Source organism: Amblyomma mixtum, chromosome 3, assembly GCF_055824585.1.
Source record: "Amblyomma mixtum isolate Tamu chromosome 3, ASM5582458v1, whole genome shotgun sequence".
Classification (NCBI taxonomy): domain Eukaryota; kingdom Metazoa; phylum Arthropoda; class Arachnida; order Ixodida; family Ixodidae; genus Amblyomma; species Amblyomma mixtum.
In genome coordinates, this window is record NC_143014.1 from 14,902,800 (window position 1) to 14,927,408 (window position 24,609).

Below are 24,609 nucleotides of genomic sequence, written 5' to 3' on the forward strand. Positions count from 1 at the left end.
CAGGGGCACATTTACAATCTCGGCAGTGAATGCCCAGATGGCCTGAGATTCGTTGCGTCACATCGTATTTGTGCTCGGACAATCTCTTATTAAGGCATCTGCCGGTTTGGGCTACGCATGCATGGCCGCAAGACAAGGGGATAGCATACACGACGCCCTGAGCACAGGAAACGAACCGGTCGCGATGATTTATGGTGCATCCTGTGTGCTCACGACCCATTTGATTAACGCGCTTGCAGAGGCTTGACAAGCCATCCGGAGCTGAAAATAGAATATCTATTCCTACTCTTTTTTCCTATCTTTCTTAAGTTATGTGAGATCCCATGTGCATAGGGAATGACTGCAATTTTATCATTATCTCTTATTCTTTTTTCTTTGACTCTCAACAAGGCCTCAGCCACTCAGGATGAGAGGTTCAGCGGTTAACCTGCCTGCTGTAAAGTCATCTTAAAGAAAGTTGTGTCAGCACCCCCTCCATAGCCCTTATAGATAAGGAATTGCAGTTCTTATCGGTAGCTGGATGATCGGAGTTCTCCTGTGCGATTTCTGGTGGCGATGACTGTTTATCAGACTCGGTTGCTTTTATTTTCTTGATGCTGCTGTGTATTTACCGAAGTGTCTGAAAAATAAACCTCCAGTTGTAAGTCAGCGCTGTGTGTGTGCCTCGTCTACTTGTCCATGTGTAGCTTGCGCAGTTCTGCCTTGTGATGAACCAACTAGCCCGCGATGTGTTACTAAAATATATAAAGAGCGCAATCTATACAATAATAGCCGCAGCGGTGGCTCAGCGGTTATGGCGCTCGGATGCTGACCCGAAAGACGCGGGTTCGATCCCGGCCGCGGCGGTCGAATTTCGTTGTAGGCGAAATTCTAGCGGCCCGTGTACTGTATGGTGTCAGTGCACGTTGAAGAACCCCAAGTGGTCGAAATTTCCGGAGCCCGGTCTCTTTCCTTCCTGTTTCCAAAATGCTGCTGGTATCACGGTAGATAATTTTTTAGCCCTTTTACAATTTTATCTTACTAGCACTTTTATCTCTTTTGACGAGCAACCTTACTTGCATCTGCATCGGCCCTTGCATAGCCCGTATACTTTGCAACATCTTTTTATCATTACCTTACACGATCGTTTTAACCATACTAACAATGGCAAGGTCCTTAAAGTGTTCCGTGATGTGGACTACTTTTTAATTGTTTTAAACAAGCAACGGACTCTGTCGCCAGGACAGTAGCTTGGGCATGTTGGTTATTCATTTGTGACGGAACCGCGCAAAACACCGGGACAAGAGACAAGCGCTTGTCTCTTGTCCCGGTGTTTTGCGCGGTTCCGTCACAAAGGACTCTGTCGACTGAGACAACGGTGAATAGTATTTTAGATGATTTTAGACAACTAGGTAAAGGGCTAACTTTTACTTTTGAACTACCTAATAATGGCAAGCTTCAGTTTTTAGGTTTACAGTTAAAGTTTTTAGATGGATACGTTTGCTGGGCTTATTCCCCTCGTGCTTAAAAGGGTCTCCTGACGTATAATTCTGCCCACTCAAAGGTTGTGAAGAGGGGCATCGCAACCCTCTGCTTGGAGTCCTCGCTCTGGAAATCGTGCGTGCATGAGATGCAAGCTAGCTTTAATAATAAATTGGATAGGCTTGTTGAAGCCGGCTTCTTTGAGTCGGTCTTGCTCCCTGTGGCGGAAACGCTCCTGAAGAAGATGAAGGCTGGCGCTTGCAGAAATGAACCGGCGGGAAGTGAGAGGCCTGTAGTGGTGCCTTACATCCAGAAAGTCACTCACGGCATGAAGAAAGTGGCAAACCGGTTTAAAGTAGCGGTTGCATTCTCTGCCCCCCCCCCCCCCCCCCCCCCCCCCCCCGCAAGCTTGCGCAGCTCAGCCGTCGCATAACTTGCGAAAGCCAAAAGATCGGCTGCCAGAAGACGCATGGCCAGCGTTTCGTGAAGTGCGCCACCAACGTTGTCTACGAAATTCCGTTGTCCTGCGGAAAATCCTATATTGGACAGACGGGACGATGCGTGAATGACCGACTTAGGGAACACGCAAGAGATATTGAAAATAATGAAGGCCAGCGACTTGTTGAGTACTGTAGGGCTTGCAACAATTGTAAACCACTGTTCTGCGAGATGAGGATTTTGGGCAGAGGTAGACATTTATTTATGTATTAATTTATTTATTCATTCAACATACCCCTAAAGGCCCTCATTCGAGGGTATTACATAGGGGGGGGGGGGGGGGTCACATGTAACAGGAACATTATTAACAAGCAAATGAACAATAAATAGGCTAAATATAACATGGGAAAATAATTAAGCACCAGAGGATAAAGAAACAGGCTAATAGAAAGCAATGTAATAATGGGTTTAAGAAAACAATCAGTCATAACAGAAATGAACGTACACAGCGTGTACGTATTGCCCATAAAGAGAGACAGACGCAATCACATACATTTCAATCAACCGTATATTTCAAATGCGAACGTCGCTGCGGATGAGATCGAGAAATGTGGAGGCGTTAGATTCAGTGGCTATGTGTGCTGGTAGATCGTTCCACTCTATGATAGTGCGTGGTATGAATGACTTCACGAATGCAGATGAACGACACGCGATGCGCTTAACTTTGTGCGGATGGTCGAGCCGTGGAAAGAAGGCTGATCGTGATAGGAAAAAATCGTGGTGGAGCGATGGATGGTGATACAGTTTATGGAAAAGAGCTAGTCGTGATAATTTGAGGCGGAAAGACAAGTCTTCTAATTCGGCACGGTTTTTTAGGGCAGTGACACTATTAGTATGTGAGTAGTCTGAAAAAATAAAACGCGCAGCACGGTTCTGCAAGTACTCAATGTTTGCTATGAGGTAGGCTTGTTCAGGATCCCAGATGGCTGATGCATATTCAATCTTCGGCCGAATCAGTGTGAGGAACGCAAGTTTCTTCAGGTGGAGGGAGCCTGTCTAAGGTTGTGCTTTAGTAGGCTGAGTGAGCGGTTGGCGGATGCTAAAGTTATATTAATGTGGTTATGCCATGTTAAGTCAGATTGCAGATGAAGTCCAAGGTACTTGTAGGTAGTAGAAAGGTCGACAGAGTTGTTATTTAGAAAATAAGTTGTGGGAATGCGAGCGCTGCGAGTGAAATACAAAAACTTAGTTTTGGAAGTATTAAGTGGCATAAGCCAAGCCGTGCACCATGCGGTTACTGCATCAAGGTCAGTTTGCAAACATTGTTGGTCAGTGATAGATGAAAAATTTCGGTATATTACGCAGTCATCGGCAAAGAGCCTAGTTAGAGAAGACACAGAGTTGGGTAGATCATTAATATATATTAAAAAAGGAGTGTGCCAAGGACGCTCCCCTGTGGTACACCAGAAGTGACTTTAGAGTGAGTGGAGTTGTAGTTATTAATGGAGGTGAACTGAAGTCTAGCGCTGAGGAAGTCCGCTATCCAAGCAACATCAGACGGTTCGTGATATTCTGGAAGCCTTTCATATCAAAAATGCGGGTCTGAGCTGTGTTAGTGACACTTCTGTTTTTCTATATCGAGCTGAGCAAAAATTTTTGTCGCGCCTACTGTGATAAGATCGATGCATGGTGTGTCTGGGTGCCTTGTACGCGTGCGCATGCGCTGGGAGGGCTATATATTTTGTATGCTGTCTCTTGATTGATTAAACAGTTGGAGTAAGCGCCCGTCTTTCTTGTGTTGTGTCCCCGTTGCGCTAAAAATCATCTATGTCTGAAAACCAACTAGCTCAGCAGTTAACCCTCTTAAAGTACATCCCTTCAATATGGCGTCCCTCATAGTCTGAGTCGGTTTGGGACGTTAAACCTCATACACCAAACCTATAAAATTACAGGTTATCAGAGGCATATATTAAGGAGTGTAAATATAATAATCACCATATTTATTCAATAGCCAATCTAAAGCAAAATGTATTTCATTACCAAGCACGATCTGCACAGTATTGGTATGTAAAGCACCCAGGCACTAATTATGGCAAGCAAATGAGTGCCTACTCATTGCGTGTCCTGCTGAGTACTCTAAGAATATTGATATTTCCCTTTGTACATTATCTAGCCCTCACAAGTATTTTTGCTTCTAACTTTGTGTTTCTGTCGATTAAATTCTTTTGGAATTCTGTCAACGTACAGGTTTGCCGCATAACAGGTATGAAAATTTCCTTAGTCTGTAAAACCCTGATTTATTTGAGTGCTATCTATAATACTATTTTTTAACTGCCATATTCGTCACTTTGTGTAACTTGTTTTTTTTGTACAACACTGCCACATGTCTCTTGGCAGTCAGAACAGGGGTGGATACATTGTTCTTGAAGCATTGCCGAGTTGCATTTATGAGCGGCAAGGAAACACAAAACCTGTGATTGACAAACAGCAATGGGGAATGCGCACAATCAACAAAGAGAAAAAGGCTCTACACTTAGGCTGACGGCAAAGCAAAAAGCGTCGAGATCTGGACGAGATCTTGAACACTGTCGCGTTGGAAGTTCCAATGCGATCAACTGCGGTGAAGCGAACATACTGACAACGGAAAGAATCCCGCCAAAAGCTCTAGTCACTCATAAACCCGACGACGCCCGACACAATTAACAGGAACGCCGGCGCCTTGCATCCTATCTGTGCCAAATCACTAAACACGCTTATGTTTTGTATCCGTGTGCTGCTAATATTGCATAAATTTTATTATTTTGGTTTTGTAACAATGTAAATTAATTCCTGCATGGGCCAAACAGTGGCCCACAGTAGTCTGAAATAAAATAAGTAAATAATAATGAATAAATAACTGTTTCAAAAATCCGGATACGTCTGCGAGCTGCCTCGGAGTGGACAAGGGTGCGTAGTGCTACCGAAACGTCGTTCTTTTTAGACCATGGTCAGTAACCAGTGAACTTCATCAACAATGGTTCCTGGGAAGATGGTATGCCGTCAAATTATCGACTACAGCATTGTGGTCATTCCATAACGAATGACTTCTGCTGTAAACTTCTCGCCTACCAATCACTCATTCGACCAAAACTAGAATACGCATCTGCTATCTGGAGCCCGCAACAAGCATATCTCATCACTTCACTAGAATCTGTCCAAAATCGCGCCACGCGGTTAATTCATTCTGCCTATTCATACGACATCAGTGTATCGTCACTTAAACGACAATCAGGTTTATCAACTCTTGCCCATCGTCGTCGCATTGGTTCTCATAGTCTGTTCCATAAGTTTTTTTACAGTTCCCTCGGACAACCACCCTACATCACACCGCCAGCTCGCATATCTCATCGCACCGGCCATCCACTGCAAGTTTCATGCCAACGCGCCCGCACCGTCACTTTTTCCGCATCCCTTTTTCTTCGCACTGCTAAAGATTGGAATGGCCTTCCCCATGAAGTTGATGCCATCACCTGCCAATCAAGTTTTGTTAACAATTTAAATATGGATTTCATAAATATCATGTAAGCAATCATATTCAGTCTATTTGTACTCCCACCCCTTATGTAATACCCCCAAAGTGGGGTCTTTAAGGTAATAAAGTGAAGTGAAGTACTCAACAATCTCAGATTTCTTTTAAAATGGTCATGGCCTATTTTACCTATTGCATCACTATCATAAATGCCGTCCCAGCTTATTTTTGCCGAGAATGTTCTTTTCTAGTCGTGGTCACAATTTTAATGTTGAGTAAATGCCATGATTATACAAGGAAAAAAATCAATAAAATAAAATGTTTACCGTTTGCAAGCAAAACTTATTGCAATATTGAGAATGCATTGAACCTAAAAATTCACAGCCTCATGTAAGCTTACTAAATATTTATTTGCACAAAAAGTGTACGGAGATAAGTCCTTTGGAGTTAATTTAAAAAAAAGGCCGTTCTCACAGCAGTCAAAGCAGTATTTTTTTATATTGCAAAGAAGGTGGAGAAGGAGGTAAAAATATTTTAAGCAGCAGATAGCGTAATACACGTGCCTAATAAAATTCTAAACCTGAAAAAAAGTGCTTGAAGCCCTTTGATGGGAATTGAACCATCGCACTGAAACTGAAAGTAGCAAATAAAGGTACGAATGAGCAAGTGTCTCTAAATTCTTTTTACACTCGATGCCATTCAATACTTACTCCGTGTCCTGCGTCATGTCTGTTGCAACAACTGCCACATCTGTTCGTTGCATGTGGTAGTCTTGCAACGAGAGTAGCATCGATGCCATGGGCAATGTAATCTACACCTCTCCTTGTGAGCTGTTTGAAGTCTTCAATGAAGTACGTGAAAGAGAAATTCGTATATACTGCTGCTTACTGACATTATTATTATTAGAAAATGACCACAATTTTGGATAACTAAACATTCCATAGTTTAATCTGTAGTAAATATGTGCCATGATTATATCATTAGTAGAATAGGTCTAAAGACCATTTGATTAAATTAATTCTGTCAAAAACCTAGATTTCTCTCATATCACTGCCCCTCTTCTTGTATGAGAATAAAAGTAATGAAAATGGAATCTCTTGTCAGAAGAGGCCAAAAACACTTGAAACCAATCGGATTACTACTGATTTTATTATTGTTCTTGCACATTTGATAGTTTTGTTTAGCTAGGAAACAGCCAAAAAATAAAGCAGCGTTGAGATTGCTTCGCTTTTTTTTTCACGAGCAAAAAGAAAGCTCGGTAAGCAGCATGCAAAGCCCTCTGCATTTTCTCACTGAAGTTCAGCTTAATTGAGAAGTGTACAAGGATTCATAGCCTCATGAGCTAGCAGATGTGATGGAACACTTTCAGCTGCACTAAATTTATTTTAAGCACCCTGCATGCTAAGTGGAAAGAAAAGAATTGCTCCAATCACTTACTCTCTGGCTTTATCATGTGCGCGTATAGCTTTTTCACATCCTCAATTTTCATTGTTGCAGTACTCTGCAGCCTCCTGTCTGCAGTCAGAGTCATCCTGTCTAGTATGCCACCTTCATCAGGATCTCCTTTCTTTGCCTCGGTTGGAATCCATTCTTCGTGAGCAGCCATACTAACGCCATCTTCTCGCAAGACTGGTGTATGATCTATGCCCCGGAGGAAATATTTCCGAACAAGAAATGACAAGAAAATGTGTTACCATCTCTACTCCTGCTTAGTTGCACAGCACATATTCGAACTTTTAATCACTTCTTTGAAATGCGACTTGTACTAGGTTTCGTGCAAACTGATACTTCACAAAAATACACAGCAAGAGGACAGCACTGAGGCCGGCACCTGGAAAGCTAACACCAAGGTATACGGCCTCTCTGAGTGCTGATGCGCTGTCTTTTTTGCTGCCACCCTTTCTCAGTACATTTACTAACCTCATCTTACCCAACATTCCAATTAAATGCATTTTGTGATCCTCACACGCCATCTCCTTGGTTTTTGCAATAAATGCTGTGACATAGGTAAAAAAATTGCGACGTTTTGCAAGACCCACTGCATCAAATCAATGCCTTTCATGAATGTTTTGAACACAAACAGCTTGCAGCGTATCTTTACTGAAACGTTCGTAGCAAGAATGGACATCAGTTGTTTGCAGATTTTATTGATGGAGCAAAATAAACTGCATGCAGGTAGCAGAAATTGGTTTGGTTTATGGGGTTTAAAGTCCCAAAGCGACTAAGGCTATGAGAGACGCCGTAGTGGAGGGCTCCGGAAATTTCGACCACCTGGGGTTCTTTAACGTGCACTGACATCGCACAGTACAGGGGCCTCTAGAATTTCTCCTCCAAAGAAATTCAACCGCCGCGGCCGGGATCGAACCCGCGTCTTTCGGGTCAGCAGCCGAGCACCATAACCTATGAGCCACCGCGGCGGCTTAGGTAGCGGAAATTATTTTCGCAGGCACACGCATTGAATATTTAGCATGGGTGAGTGCACCCATGTATCGAGTGACGTCCGCAATGGAAGACAAAGGTGTTCCTTCAAATTTCTCTCATTACAGGGTTAGAACTTGAAAGTAAAATTTCTCATCAGATTCGGTACCATGTGCCTCTTGAACTCAGCTGCAGTGGAGTCCTGAGCCTGCTTTCTCTGTGAACCAAATATTCTCTTGCTCTCAGCTACCCGGGCATCTTCCGAAAGTCGTTGTCTCTGATTCTTAAATTTGTAGCGTGATGCCACTTTCCAGGGATCCTTCGAGAAACAAAAAAAAAAAAAACGCTGCTGCAATAATGAATGCATGCTTCGGCAAAACTGGCTCATCATTGATACCGCTGTGCAGAACTAATGCCACTAAGTTTAAAATGATTCTGGGCAACCGGCAAATGTTAGACCTTTGATGCGTAAAGTCGCACATATTACGTTTTGAATCTGCATGCACCAAGTAGGATGGCAACAAAGCACACGAGGAGTGTGCTTAGTCGGCAAATGGTCTACAAGCAGTGTCCATGCTCCTTCGCGGCCAGCCGCACTGTGCGGTAATTTCATGCGTCCTTGTGTGCACCGCGACGCAACGTAGGATAGCGGCGGCGTCACCTACTACGGTTCGCTCTGCACGAAACACGGAGAGATCTTGAGAGAGCGGCGTCTTCAGTCACCTTTCGTAATAATGGGAAGTGTTAGCGTACCTTTAAGACTAAAAAAAAAATCTTGCAGATAAGCCTAGTGGCTTAGCACGTTAACCAGTGCGAGGTGGTTGGCATTCGCTGCCATGAGGTCTGTAGATTCTTACACCGTGGTCTGGAGTGGTGGAAGGCGTCGGTACGGCTGCCTCATGGCTGTCCGCTACCAGGCCGGGTACACGAGCGGGGACGATGTTATTTTAGAGCGCAGCTCCTAGGCGCCCGTTTCTGCGTTTCGCGGCGTCGCCGTTGTCAGTTGTAACCAGCTTGGAAAGGAAAAAGTGAAAGCTCAACCTCTTCCCCTCGTTAGCAACTAGCGCACCCGGGGGGGGGGGGGGGGCGTAGCTGTACACAGCAACCGTGACGTCACACAGTAGCGGTAGAACGAGCGCGCGCGCGCGTCGGCGGTGGCAGCTGCATTGCCGCTCCCTCGCCAAACGTCTCGTTGCAGTCGAGTGAATGAGACGCATAGCTCCGAAGCGGCCCAGTGGTTCCGCGCCAAGCGGTTCGGGGAAGCGGCAGTGGGTTGACCGCAAGGCCTTCTCCAAGCACACTTTAGAATTTCCAGTGTCTTTTGTGAGGAAAGGAAATGCGCAGTGTCTGTCTTCCACAGCTGCGAAACCAATAGAGCGGGGGCTTGGAAAGCGGAGGGTAAAATTTGCAAATTGGCTTTTGAGGAAATGAAGTGCACAGTATCTGTCTCACACATCTCGGTGGACACCTGGACCAGAGGGAATGCGCATAACTGTCCTCTTGGAACAGTGGACACCTCAATCGTGCTTTAAGCTACATGGCGGTAGTGACAGGTGTGCGCTGCATGCTTTGGCATTGACAACGTTGTGCCAGAAACGCTGCCACCTGCAAGGGTGGCAAGGTGGGTGGGGACTTTAATGTAGATATAAAGACAAGCGGGAATTTCTTGCCACTTATGCGGGAGAACATCCCGTTCCTCTCGCTCGTAACGCCTCCCACGGCTGTGACAACCTCGCGAAATACTTGCGCAGACCTCGTCTTTGAGAACCAGGCATTGGTGCAGTAAGTCGAGCATATATCCATCTATTTCTCTGTCCACAAAGCTTCCTTCATGACAGTCAAGAACTGTTAGTGGAGTGTTTCTTGAAGAAGGAATATGTGTGAAAAATAACAAGTTGTCTGTAATTGTACATACATGTCTTGCTCGAATTATTTGTCTCGGTCTATCGGTCTATATTTGTCTCGGTCACTTTCTTCAGGAACCATGCCAGATGATTGGAAAGTGGGAAAGGTCGTTCCAGTCTACAAATCAGGTAACAGAAACTCTCCATTAAATTACCGACCTATCTCCCTAACAAGCGTGCCATGCAAAATCATGGAACATGCCATCTACTCTCAAATTATTTCTTTCTTAGACTGTAACAAAGCAAACAAGGGAAGGGGAATGAGGGGCTCGTTATAAATATGAGAGAAGCCAACAGCCACAGAAACCAAGGAGCACAGGAGATTTTTTTATATATTTTTTAATTAATTTATTTTTTTGTGGTGTTGATCAAGTAAGAATATTGCTGAATATGTTGTCCCTTAAAGCTAATTGATTAGAAAAGCAGAAGAAAAAACAACCACATGCCGCCGGTGGGATCCGAACCCACGACCTCCGAATTACGCGTCCGGTGCTCTACCTCTGAGCTACGGCGGCGGCTGTCAAACCTTCTGCTTTCGGGGGTATTTATGTTTTTTACATACAACCTAACCTTGAGAGTGTTCATCAGCGCCACCCACGTTCGTAAGCGGCGGACGTGGAACGTCCTGAGCTACCGCTGGTGTGACGTAGAACGCCATCGAACGGCGAGGGTGGAAGCTGTGTGAGGTCCCTCTTATGCTTCCTATGGCGACAAAGCTGCCAGAACTGACAGAACTGCCAGAACTGCCAGAACTGCCAGAACTGTAACAGTTTTTTTCATCCCTCGCAGCATGGGTTCCGCAAAGGTTTCTCCTGTGAAACCCAATTAGCTCTTTGTGTTCATGACTTACACACTAACATGGACACTAATGTGCAAACTGACGCAATCTATCTGGATTTTGCGAAAGCCTTTGATAAGGTATCTCACCAGCGCTTGTTACTAAAACTTCAACTGCTGAACCTAGACCCTAACGTTATAATGTGGATACAGGAATTTTTGTCCAATCGTACGCAAATGGTTTTAATCAACAGTAACTTATCTAGACCCCTCCCAGTAACTTCCGGCGTGCCCCAAAGATCTGTCCTTGGTCCTCTGTTATCTTTAATATACATTAACGATTTACCTCAGTGTATTTCTTCTAATATACGCATGTTCGCAGACGACTGCGTCATTTACCGCACAATCAATAACATATCTGACCAAACTGCTCTCCAGATCGATCTAATCAGCGTTTCAGAATGGTGCAACAATTCACTAATGACGTTAAATGCCTACAAATGTATTTAAATGCATGTACTTCTCCCGCCGGCGCAGTCCCTTTTGTTTTGCTTACACAATCCTTAACACACCCCTGAAACTAGTGCAGTCTTACAAATACCTAGGTGTAACATTCTCTCACGATTTGTCTTGGAGCACACATGTCACTAACATTATTGCCGCATCTAACAAAACCTTAGGCTTTCTCAAACGTAACCTGCGAAACGCCCCGGAACATGTAAAATTACTAGCTTATAAATCACTTGTCAGGCCAAAACTCGAATACGCATCGCCCATTTGGAATCCGCACCAAGCATATCTCGCTGACGCATTAGAATCGGTTCAAAATCGCGCTGTTAGATTTATTCATTCATCGTACTCATATAAAATCAGCGTTTCATCTCAAAGCAGAATCAGGTTTATCACCGCTTTTATGTCGACGTCGCATTGCAAGCCTTTCACTGTACCACAAGTTCTTTTTTTCGTCCCTTAATCAAGCACCATACATCACAGCAGCAGCACGCATATCATATCGAACCGGCCATCTACTTCAAGTTGCGCACCCACGTGCCCGGACCACCACCTTCACTGCCTCATTTTTTTTCCGAACTGCCACAGACTGGAACGGCCTTCCCCACGAAATCGCTTCTACGACCAGCCCATCTTCGTTATTGCAATTTGTATCTGACCATTTTTTCAATAATTATTTACCATGATCCTTACTGTTTGTATAAAAACCCACCCCTTATGTAATGCCCCTACGGGGGACGTTTAAGGTAATAAACTGAACTGAATTGAACTGAAAAGCTGAAACAGCTGATGAGCTGCGCTCAAATCTCGCATTAGGAAGTAACGCAATCGTCGGCAGTTTTTCTCTCATGAAGTCTTCGGTTCAAAGAAAGCGATAAAAAAAAAACGACGCAGCGCTCCTTAACGCCCTCAGCATCCACAGCGCGGCACGGCTTCCCAAGCGCCTCTGGTTACTGCATGGTTGACTAATCCGAAGCCCCCGGCACCACCGATGCTGTCCACTAGAGGCGGGCACGCAGCGGTCCGAGATAACGGGAAGCTCAAATACTACTGTGAATTTTAACTTCATCGCCGCGTGTTAAGTTCTGGTTGTCTCGTACTGGGCACGTGCAGCGGAAGCCATGTCTAATAAGCCGCACCATGCCTCGAGAACGCTTTGACAGTGTTTGAGTATCGTGCGCATACACTGGTTAATTGCTCAAGCACTACCAAAGTATCCGCAGTAGTAAGCGTTTAAGTATCCACAACAGTAAGCAGAGTAATTTTACTCTCATGATGTGATAAAACGGCACTTACCTGAAATTTCACGCCCGACAGGTTGATGAGACTTCCCAACACGGTGGCGTGATGAAATTGCTTCCGTCAAGCATGAAAAGGAGCCTCGCGGCATAGTAGACGTCCTCCTTGCATAAACCAAGGAACGCACAGGCGGCATTGCTGAGCCACGAAAATCCGACTGTCACGAGTACTATGTCGACTGCATGACAAAGAACACGCTGGTTGCGCCGTCTACGCCAAGCCAACTGAGCGACCGAGCCACGACAGAGCCCATTGCCGGGCCCATTGCGTAGCCTACGCGATTCAAAACATAAAAAAAAGCGTCACGGGATCGGTAATGCGAATAAAGACCGCAGCGTTCGCACCGCCATGGAGATGCGACTAAGGGCCGATTCACACCCGATGGTCCGTTCACCCGCGGCCCGCGCATCACGTGCTCATACGCCACTGGAAACTGGCTTGCGATCCGATGGCGTCAGGCGGATGCGACGGACCAAAAGAGCAGACGACGCGCTGGCTGTACCACAGTTGCCAGTAGACAGCATGGCAGCGCTGGTCGAACCCACGGCTGTGCGATTGAATGGAAGAAAGACTTTATTGCAATGCAGAGTAAGTACTGCGAAGCGGGTGCGGCCCTTTGTCCAATTCCTTAATGGCCTGGGCCGTCTTGCTAGCCCAGTTTCCAGAGCTGTAGCGCACGCAGCTTCGCGGGCCGCCGCTAGTCCCCGCGAGGGGAGAGGCACCTGAGCTTCCTAGCTTGACTGCAGTCCGCGGGCCGACAGCACGCCTCTCAGTGCGGTGACGCATGAGCACGTAGCGCGCGGGTCTTAACCGGACTAACCCACGGCCGGACTCGAGAGAAGGGGCGCTTTGCTCCCCCGCCCGGCTGCGACTGACGAAGCAAGCCTGCGTGAAAGGGAGGAGCGCCGAGTAAAAAATGGTGGCCATCATCGGGCGCGGGCTTTTTTCGAGGCTCTGGGGGCTTCACCTCGGCGAGTACACCGGCGAACGCTTTTCAGTTAGTGCACCGCGGCATGGGGGGGGGGGGGGGGGGGGCAACGGGTCACCGTCGCCTGTGGCATTACAAGCCGCTAGCCCTGCCGTTTTCTTTCCAGCGCTTTCCGGGCTGCCAGCGCTGATGCACGCACATCGCCGAATGCGAAAATGCGCGGCACGATGGCGTACCGAAGAAAGCTTTTGCGGGATTTGAGAACAATCATTTACGTAAAGCTGGCATGGTGAATGAACTCAACGAGCAACAGTGAAGACTAATGCTTAATGTAGGCCTTGCAAACCTTGCGCCACCCGCGAAACGCTATGATTACACAGAAATGTGAATGTGCGCTCTACTCTGCCGACTTAGTCGACGCGCTGCGCGACCTGCCAATCCTTGTGAAAATGCGTGACTTGTGGCATACTATTTCTGATGCAGCTAGGATAGTGAGGGCATTTCCTTCCCTTTTCATTCGTCAGTGCTGTAGATCTTCAAAAAGGGGGCGCTGATGTATCGTACGTGCGGCATTTCATTATGCCAGACGCTTATATTACTTTGGTAGTAAATTGTTTTGATGGAACTGTTTATTCGTTCAGCTTTACTGTCCTCTCATTTTTCGCATGTCGCGCTTGACAGCGTCGCGAAGTAGGCAGTGAGTTTTTTTGTGCTTTATTCACAGCTTGCACTGCTGGCCAGTGAAAAAGTGAACTGGCGTTGCTTACTGTAAAAAATAAAACTGATTTCCTTCAGTGGGCGTCAGTCCCCCAAAAGTTTTTGCTGTTGTGCAGTGAGACAGTGATAGGGCACTTGTCACTCGATTGGTAATCGTGAGCAAACCGGAGAGGTATGCACTTGATTCATTATTTAAACACTGCAGGCTGAGTGAAGGACCGTGGCGAAAGAGGTAGTCGAAAAAGTACATATGACGAAAGCAATGCAAATCAGTTAAACGGACTCATCTATAATATTAGTGCCAGTAAAGAATCATGATTTTGGCTGGTATCATTGAGAGCCGCATGATCTACTCGTTTATGGCCCGGGTAAAAAAAAATAATTGGCAATTTATTCTTAACAAGTCTCGTGTTAGGTTTTGTGGTCCTTTCACTTGGCCATTTTAGTCGAGTTCGTGGCTTATGCGTGACTTAAAATGACATGTTTGTTTGTTCAATCAATTATTTAAACCCTTTAAGGGCCTTTTCGACAAATGTCCGAAAGGTGAACTGCAAGACATAAAAAAGACGCTCTTCGGTGGCTGCCTCAAAATCAACTGTGGAGAACGGCACCTGTGCGAAGCTTGTTTGTACAGATCCGATCATTCAACACCGCGGTGCATTCTGGACTCTGGACCGGCGTGTAGTTACAGCGGTTAAGCATGTCAAGATGAGCTTGGAGACATTTGTTCTTATTAAATAGCTTTAGGTAAACAAGTGTCCAAAGCATCACCTCCTATAAAGAGATTATAGCTGCTGAACTAGAGTATACTGCAGTAATGAAACAAAGTCACATAAAAAATTTTATTTCTACATATGCTTAAGCATCATCTGAAGCTGTAAGAGGCATTAACAAAAAATATAAAAACGAAAAACCATGACACATAATCACAATGAAATACAAAAGGAGGTTAAACAATAAAAAGGAGAAACACATGGTAGGACTGTACAAGCCGGGATGTCACTCAGACCACAGATTTGGAAGCGAGGAGGCTGATGTATATTTTTATGACACCTGACTTCGGCTCATCAGCATTCAAGTTTACTTCTCAAACGTAGGCATTCGCCTCTGACTTAGTTTGCAGACGCAAGCTCAATGTTTTTTCCTCGACGAGTTTTCTCCATGATCTGCATTAGTATACATGCCTGACCAAATGCGTGTTTAAATAGAATTACACGTAATACCATGATAGAGTACAAGAAAGTTAAGTATTTTGTCTAGCACAGCTGTGAGCAAGTGGTTTGAGCATCCGCCTCGCATCTAAGAGATGCGGGGTTCGATCCCCAATGGGCACCCACCATTGTGCAGGAGGGGCTCTCTTCCCCTGGCCTGGCGCTTGGCTTCTACAGGGGTCTCTGATCTGACTCCGCCCCGAGTAAAGACGCCTTGTGCCTTGGCACTCTTTGTCCCCAGATGCACTTGCGCCATGAAAAATTTACATGCATCATCAAGTATTTTCGCACTGGTAATTGGAAGCTGATTTAGACAAGCCAATTTGTAAGGCTATTGAAAGCGCCCATGTCGCACAGTTATTACTGAAAAGCTGGCACATTGGGTGCTGAAGTGGTGTGTTTGACCATTCTGCAAAGCATGTAAGTTATGTATACAGTGCCTGGTAAGGATCTAGTGACTTGTTGAGAAAACAACCCATAAAAAAGAAACAGAGGCAACAGAATTTCACACACAATTCACATCAAGAAGTGTGTGAAATAACTGAAATGCTCACAATATGTCTATTCTCTCTATTGTGAGCATTTCAGGCAACACTGCGTTCAGTTAGTAGCTTTGATTGTCATTCATATCTATCCCATTTGCATTGCTTTCGCAAAATAACACCTCATAGCAATTTTATGCGACTTAGTTTTGTTTTCAAATTTTCATCATAACATTAAAATGGAAGTATTACGGATGAGCGAAAAAGGGCAAGACAAAACAGAGCTTTACTGTAACTGAGGAGTAAACGAAATCACTAAATTCATCGCTGTCGAAAAATGTAAAAAAGATACTAGAAGACAGCATCAAAAAACAGACTGAAATGTAAAAAGGGACGTGCAGCTTGATAAAACAAAGAATTTGATGATTCAAGACTGAGAGGAGGGAATATGTAAATACAGAGTGCAGAGTCAGCAAGCAAAGACCACGTCTCTGGCCAATATTTAAAAAATATGACATGATTTTATCTGCGTCAGTGAAATTAAATGCCAAATGAAGACAAGTCCTTTAGCTTCACTAAATGCTCATCAGAGTACGTGCCAAAAAAACACAAATATCTCTGAAACGACCACTGCATGACAAAATATAGCATCAGTCCGAGAAATACACAAAACCCAGCTGAAAACTGCATTGTTTTTACTAAGACTCCCATAACAAAACAGCTGTTAGGTTTCCTTGGAGAATGGCTGTTTTTCAATAAAGCACAGTTAATAGTCCAGTCGTTGTGTGTGCCCCGTCTCTCCTTTGTCCCCGTCTTTTTGGCTGGTTTTTTCTTAATTATGTACCAACTAACCCAGATTTCAACTCTACTACTAATAACTCCTCTCTGCAATTCCTAGAGCCTATGCCATACTCACCGACCGCGTGGTTTTCGGCCTGCTTCTTGCGTTCCTTCGCACTTAAGTCACCCATCATGATGTACAGTGTACTGGAGTTTTACTTTGTTCATTGCCGATTCCACGTCTTCATGGGTAGATGTACGTGCGTAGGCCTGCACAACCTTGAGCTTGTAACTATTATTAAGCCTAATTACGATAGTTACTACCCTCTCGTTAATACTATAAAACTCTTCTATTTTGCCAGCTATATCCTCATTATTGAGGAATCTCACACCGTGTTCTCGTCTGTCCGTTAACCCACGATAGCATAGTACGCGCCCGCCCTTTAGTACTGTATACACCTCATCTGTCCTAACCTCACTAAGCCCTATGACATCCCATTTAATACTCGCTAGTTCCTCGAACAGCGCTGCTAGGCTAGCCTCACTGGATAACGTTTTAGCGTCAAACGTTGCCAGGTTAAGTTTCCAATGGCGGCCTCTCCGTAGTCAGATTTTTAGCACCCTCCACTGCGTCACAGGTCTGACCGCCTCCTTGATCAGTTGCTCCGCAGCCGCTGGGGACTGAGGGCCGAAGGTTAAAGGGTTTGCTCATAAAAGGTTGTTGCCAGGTGCTACACCAGGGTGGCCAAATTATGTTCTGGTGAGGAAGCGAGTTTTCGGCTCTGGTCACCGAGACAAGAGCGCACCCTAGGCCTTGTTAAGCGCTTCCACCGACACGCGGAGTTTTTTTTTTAAGCATGAAATGCTTTTAGCTTCCGTTGTCGGCAGTGTGGTGACGTCACGCCGAGACCGAGAGCCAACATCCGGGCACTGGAACGAGAGCACCAGGGCACCGTGCGAGATTTAATGAGACTCTCTAAGAGAGAGGGCCGCTTAGAGCAAGAGGGGAGCTCCAGGGCGAGAAGGGCTTTGTGCGGCAAAACTGCTTCCGCGCCGTCCCCAAGGATGGCGCTGCGGTCCTACACTCACGCATGTAAAAGACCGGCCGCTGGGCCTTCCGCTCACGACATTTCCCCCTTTGGCAGGCAGGTGTATACACGCTCGCGGAGTATTCGAACGCACTGCATATACATTCTTGTCAGGCCTGCGTCTCGTCGTGTCCGCGTACGCTTCTGCATCGTCCTGCATTTCAATGCCGCCACCGTCACAGCTGCTTAAGCCGAGCAATGGAGCCTGATGAAAGGAGAGGTAGGAAGCGTCTTGCGGAAAGCGATCACTTTGCGAGTGATACGCCTCAGTAGAATACTGCTCGCCCCTGCCGACACCGCCATGATTATGCGGCCGCTCTCGAAAGCGACAAGGCCGCCTCGGTTTGCGGCTGCCTACCTAAGCCCGCACTATAGCTGACGAGGCAGGGCGGAAGAGATTCCCCAGGCACTCACAGGTAATGATTGCGTCCACATGGACTAGTGCACAGTATGCGTGGTGTTGTGTGTTGAACACTAGACCCATTTCAAGATTTTGACTAGTACCATCTACAACCAATGTGTTATGCCCGTAAACATTTCATGCTTACTCTACTCTCGGTTGCTGGAGAGGCAGAGATTTTTTTCAAACCCGGTGGAGAATTGAGCGGCACCGGGATCCGAGCAGTGGGCATCTTACACGCGAGGTGGATGCTCCCCCTCTAGGCCATCGCTGCCATTCTATCGGTCACTGTTGCTGGTGGCTTCAGTTATTGTTGGATTGGTAGTTGTATTGTTAAGAACGAGTTGCGCGTACATAAATGACGAACACACAGAAGACGATGAAGTTTGTAAGCGCGCAAACTATCAGCTGGTTTTATCCGGACCAATTCTCCTTATATAGGCAGTGTACACATGTGTCTAAAAAAGAGGGGAGTGGAAGCGAGAGATAGGGCAGATCTTAAGCCGAGGGGGGGGGGGGGGGGTGAGGACCGCCGCGGTGGCTCAGTGGTTACGGTGCTCGGCTGCTGGCCCGAAAGACGTGGGTTCGATCCCGGCCGTGGCGGCTGAATTTCGATGAAGGCGAAATTCTAGAGGCCCGTGTACTGTGCGATGTCAGTGCACGTTAAAGAACCCCAGGTGGTCGATATTTCCGGAGCCCTTCACTACGGCGTCCCTCATAGTCTGAGTTGCTTCGGGACGTTAAAGGGCTACTGAAGCGGTTTTAGAATTCGATGAGTTTAATGTTGCCGAATGTGCAAAACGTGCACGTAAAGCCTGCGAAATCGTTTTGCTCTAGCATTTAAAATGATGGCGTAATCGCCGAATAAAGTCGTCGGCGGCGTTCAGGCTTCACTGAAGTCCACAGCGATGGGCAAAGGCCCCGATAATGACGTCACGTATGACGGCCCTACGTTTCCAGCGAAGAAACGGTTATTCCATGGGAGAAAACCGAGGCCATCGAAGGTGAAGCTCATGATGCATTGTTTGGTGCCATCTGATGACAGACAGCAGCTGCAGGCGTAAGCAGCGGACGTCTGAAATTTGGGCAACAATGACGTCACTGCCGAGTTTCTCCGCACTCCTCCAATGTAGTGAGAAGAAGCCTGAACATCGTCGCGGTTTTAATCGATGATTATGACATCATTTTGAGTGCTACTGCAAAAATACCTTTCATGCTTTATCTAGAAGCTTGAGATTCGAATTCTTGAATAATCTCGAATTATCAAAAAACCGTTTCAGCTTCCCTTTAAACCCTAATAAACCAAACCAACCTTAAGCCTGGGCACAAATAAACAAAATGCGCACGGAAAGTTTTTTCAGCATTATACAATGTAACTGATCTGTCTCTAATAAAGTCCTAGCCCTTGCGAGAAAATACGAGAAAATGCTTGTGCATTTTTAGTAAAGTAAATGGTTTGTAGTGCGCGAGTCGACTGCCTTCTGTATCTTGTTCTCATTACGGAGCCAGATAACATATCAGCCAGCATACATAGTGACAGTCTGGGCCCAAGATTGAGAAATTGCCGCACTGCTGGGCCAGATGCAACGCATCTTTGCTGCCTTCTTGAAAACGCCGTGGTGTCGTTGCCACAAGCAGCAGCTGTTTTTCAGGCAAGAATGGCCACGGTGGTCTGTCGATGTTTTCATGCGCCGTCTTTAGGTAGGCTTGTAATAAGGGAGTAATTAACATACACCAGAACGGGCGCATAACACCAAAAAGGAAAGCTTAAGCTTGGTAGCAGGAGCCCAGGGCAGTCGTAGGACGAGGCCGGACTGATGAGCAGCAAATGGGAAATCCATTGTGATCCCCGGACCAAGGCAAATCTTCTTTCCAAGTTTCGGCGAAAGCTGTTTTCTTTCTAGCCGTATGATACCGTGCTGATAAACTGCAGTTACTTCCTTATAGCAAATCTATTGTGGGATATAAGTTGTATGCCGGTTGCATTTACACGCAAGGGTGGAAGAGCGGGCTAGTTGGTAGTTCATCTTGAGGAAAAAACAGAGCGCACTCCTAAGAGACGGACAAAGAAAGGCAAGACGATACAGTTGAAAGTTGTATTGACTCATTCGGATCCGTCACATTTCGGAATTCTTGTGGCATGTCGGTGGGCGGCTTCTTAGAATTGTTGACCGTTTATCTTAGCTCCACTTTCATTACCTGGGGTGAATGTAATTTTATTCAAAAGAGCGGAGTATGCATCGGCTCATCCATTGCTCCAATCTTAAGCGATATCTACCTCGCCCATCATGACCGACTGATAAAAGAGCAGCTCTGTTCGTCAGCTGCCGTGAAGATTTTCAGGTTCGTGGACGATTACCTAATCCTTTTGGCCAGTAATGAACGTACTTTTCTTAGCTCAGTTTCAGAAGTGCTCCAAGTGTTTGAACGGTACCTCTCGCCCCTCGTTTTGACCCATGATGTACCCGTGAATGGGTCTTTACGCTTTCTCGACTTGAGGCTATCGACGGCACAAAATCACCTGTGTGGGTTGTATGAGCCAAGAGGGGGCAAGTCCTTGTTGCCTTACAGTTCAGCTCACTCCAAGATCGTTAAGAGGGGCATTGTGAACCTCTGTTTCACAAATGCCTTAATGAAGTCCTGTGTCCACTCGATGGACCATAGCCTGAAAGAGCAGAATCGGAGGCTGATAAAAGCTGGCTACCCCGAGCACCTTCTGATCTCAGTAGCAGGCTCCCTCTTGAGGAAACTCAAAGGAAGCCAAGTGAGTGCTGCCCCAGACCACCAACACAAAGTCGCTGTGGTGCTGTACCTGCATAGTCTCTCTCACAGGCTCAAAAGAACTGGACAAAAGGCAGGTGTCCGAGTGGTGCTCTCGGCGCCCGACAAGCTATCCAAGCTTTGTCGCAGAGTAAATGCCCCGGCTGTGAGAGAGCCAGCCTGCCTTGTTAGGCACCGTGCACCCTTCGTTCCTTGCGAGGTTGGTGTAGTTTACAAGATAGCCTTGAGCTGCGGCAACGCCTACGTGGGGCAAACCGGATGGATTCTCAATGAGCGTCTTATGGAGCACTCAAATAATGTTTGTAACACCGTCAAGAAAAACCTGGGTATTCACTGTTTAAAGTGTCCCTCCGGTTCCTGCGAGCCTTTCCTTCATGACTGCTCGGTCATCGCGAGAAACGCGCATCAATCCACACGCGAAATTATAGAAGCCGCCCACATTCTAAAGCTAGGTGAAGATTGTGTTCGCACACCCTCGATAGCGCTAACGAAACGTTAGTTAGATTATTTGAGCCAGGCATAGAGCAACTTTAAAGGTGCACTGAAGAGGAATCTGAACTTGTCTTTTTGCCGCGGGAACTCGATCTACACGTTCCTAGCATTCTTAGAAACTGCGACTTATTGCCCTGTGTGGCCAATTTCCCTAATTAAATCGAATTAACGTCCGGCTCTCGCCCTTTTTTTTGAATTCTGCCTCACACGGTGGGCGGAGTCGACCAACGCGGGGAGTGCCTCTCACCCAGTCCCGTGGCGGCTTGCCGCTCTGCCATCGGCGGAGTAATACGTAGTAGTCCGTAGTAGCAAATAGTCCGCGCGTATTTTTATTTCTGCGGGCTTATTTTGCGGCTATATTACCTGCGAATGAAACTATTTATTCATGGAAACCTAAAAAACAAAATAAAGCGAAAGCAAAGCCTCCACGGAGCTGGCTGAAAGGAACTTCACGCGTTGGTCGACTCCGCCCATCGTACGAGGCAGAATTCAAAAAAAAAGGGCGGGAGCCGGACGTTAATTCGATTTAATTAGGGAAATCGGCCATACAGGGCAATAAGTTGCCGTTTCTAAGAATGCTAGGAACGTGTAGATCGAGTTCCCGCGGCAAAAAGACAAGTTCAGAATCCTTTTCAGTGCACCTTTGATGTGTAGGATTCCGAAATACGTCTTTTAAGGCGGAAGCCTTTAATGTCTCATCGTTGTAAGCAGCAGTTGTAGACAGAAATGTCACGCTTTTCAGTTGGTCGAAACGGTCGTGACGTCACAGTGCGCGAATTTCAAATGGGGCCAATTGTACTTTGGCTAGTAACCATGCAACCAATTGAAGGGATCGTGTAGTGATGCTCCAAGTAAGTGGGACTGAGCTTAGTTAATTGCTTAATTATCCAATTAGCCTAATTAACTTTTCTACTCAGGCCATATAAATAAATAAGACCGAGTAGGAAATTGGTCGAGCTCGGGAATCGAACCCCGGTCTTCGGCGTGCGAGACGAGCATGCTATCCACTCTGCCATGCCAGCTCGATGGTTCGGAATGAACAAAGGCGCGCCTAGTGAATACGGTCTCTTCGCTCACTCTCATCCTCCTCCCTTCCCTTCCGGCGAGGTTTAGGTGTTCACCGAGATATGAGAGACAGATACATTTCCTTTCCTCAAAAACCAATTTACCGACGTGCGAGGCGTAGAACCGAATGGGCGATGGCGTTCTATGGACTCCCTGGCAGCGTTGCAGGACGCTGTCGCGTTCCACTCTTAGAGGCGAAGCTTAACATCTTAACCACACATCAGTGACCACACTTTAGGTCAAGAAAGTGACCCTCTGAATTTTGACGGGTGTCCACCGAGATATGTGTGACAGTTACTATGTAATTTCCTTTCCTGAAATACAATTTCCATTTTCTTCATTACGAGCCCTCTTTGTCTTCTTTCACTCCCACTTCCTCCCTTCCTCTGCGGTGCGGTTCAGGTCTCCATCGAGATGACAGAGAATTACTGCGCCATTTCCTTTCCTCAAAAAGCGTTGCGTTCAAAGGGCAAGGCATCGCGCCGAACGCGTGGTGGCGTTCCATGGACTCCCTGGCAGCGCTACAACACACGCTGTCGGGTTCCACTCCCAAAGGCGAAGCTTACGCATCATTAATTAGCAGTGAATCAGTATCCCGACATTAATCAGTAATTAACCAATAATTAGTGATTTGTCATCACTTAATAATTTGTACTCAATTATATCTGACGCCACCAGTGCCACAGAAGCAGCGAAAGTGGTGCGGAAAACGCTTTCGCCTCTGCGCACTTTAGACAGTCAAAGTGCCCCCTGAATTTTTAGCATTTTTTACCTTTTGGACAAGGTTGTTTTCTGTCTTTTGCTTTTAACGTCCCTTTTGGTTCTTTTATCGGTTCTAAAATTTTTTAATGGTCTTTTTGGCCTTTCAGTGCATTTTGTTCACTTGATGTCATCTCCTAGTGTTTTTGTCTCTTGTACTGCCTGCATGCGTCATCCTTTTAAGCGTCATCCTTTTAAGCGTGATCCGTTAATCGCCCCTCCACTTGTCTTTTTATCTTGTCTAGTTTTCATTTTTTGTTGCCTCCAAGGGTCAGCCTTGCCCTAATGTTGTTTTCAATTGTAGTTTGTTATCTTTCGGTCGCGTGCAACCACAGCAGATGTTACTCATGTCTTCCCGCCCACTTTTCGAACGTATATATATATGTTGCTCCACAATAAAATAATCAGTCGAAGTCAGCGCTGTAACGGCTTGCCTTTCTTTGTCCGTGTCTTAGGAGTGCGCTGTGTTTTTCTTCAAGATGCATTTACACGCCCACGCCCTGCGCGTAAACAAGCGCGTGCTTCTCGTTGTGATGCGAACCCAGCCGTGACTGCAGCGCGGGAACTACGGCGGGCGTGTCTGTTCCGAGACGGTACCTGAAGAACAGCGATGGGAGCTCGCATTGTTCGGGAAACACTGTGAAAAGGAAGCCGCCCTCTTCACGCTTCGGCAGCCGAGCGGCGGAAGCAGGAAAACCGTTCCTCCTTCCATTTGTCCCAATTGGCTGCCATCGAAGGCGGGGTTTACACGCGCGGTCACGCATGCGGCGCCCCTTCGTATACTGTCAACGAGCTCACCCGGGAAGGGATGGCGGGTGTGTTGCCTGTGCAAACGTGTCGTGTGGTTTTGTGGGGAGCTCAGCTCACAGGAAACTCCAGTGGGTGCAGAAATCGAGAGCGTGTAAAGGCAGGTGGTTGCAGTGACGGCATGTGGAACGCCCTACCGCTGAGCGGGGGATGAATGATGCAACTTGTGGAAGGGCAACAGGGTATGACCACTGCTTAGTGAAGTGTGGGCCGGGTTTCAAAGATGATATTCTGATATTGTATGAATAGCTCGATTCTGCAGTGATTGTAGAGCTGATGATAGGATGTTAGTAACGGGAGAATTTCAGGTGAGGTCACTCCATATTTAGAAGAACTGGTTAATTGTACCGTGGTACCTGAGATTACTTAAGGGAATAAAAAGGGTTGGATTTATGGGGGCTAAGTTTTATGCGGGATGGAGAGCAGGAACCACTCCCGTAATAGGGCAAAACAAATTTAATCCGGATGCCCCCGCTCACCAGGAGGTGTTCAGACGGCGTCTCAGAGATGCCACTGCGATGGTCCGATGCATGGAGTTCGCCATGGCTGTCGTAGCGCCGATGGTGAGAGTTGACCCCGCGGCGAGTTGCGTACATTGACGGGTAGAATTCTGCTTCCTCTGCTCGGGTCCTTTGTCCTTTTCTTGCTGTCCGACTTCTTGGCCTCTCCGCAATGGACGCTGGTGTCGTCGTCGTCAAGCCCTTCATATATGATCGTTTTTGTGTGGATCCGCAAGCGTGCGGGCGATGGAGCGTACAGGCCGGATAATACGCGTCCGGCCGGT

The 24,609-nt window shown here is 46.5% G+C and overlaps 1 protein-coding gene and 1 non-coding gene across 7 annotated transcripts in view; one reads left to right on the forward strand and one right to left on the reverse strand.

Annotated features, from left to right (window-relative positions):
- Positions 1–24,609, forward strand: part of sli (slit guidance ligand) — a 567,521-nt gene that overhangs the window by 32,322 nt on the left and 510,590 nt on the right. The gene's annotated exons all lie outside the window — the stretch shown is intronic.
- On the reverse strand, positions 10,173–10,244 carry TRNAT-CGU (transfer RNA threonine (anticodon CGU)). The gene has a single exon. It is a non-coding gene; the product is annotated as a tRNA-Thr (tRNA).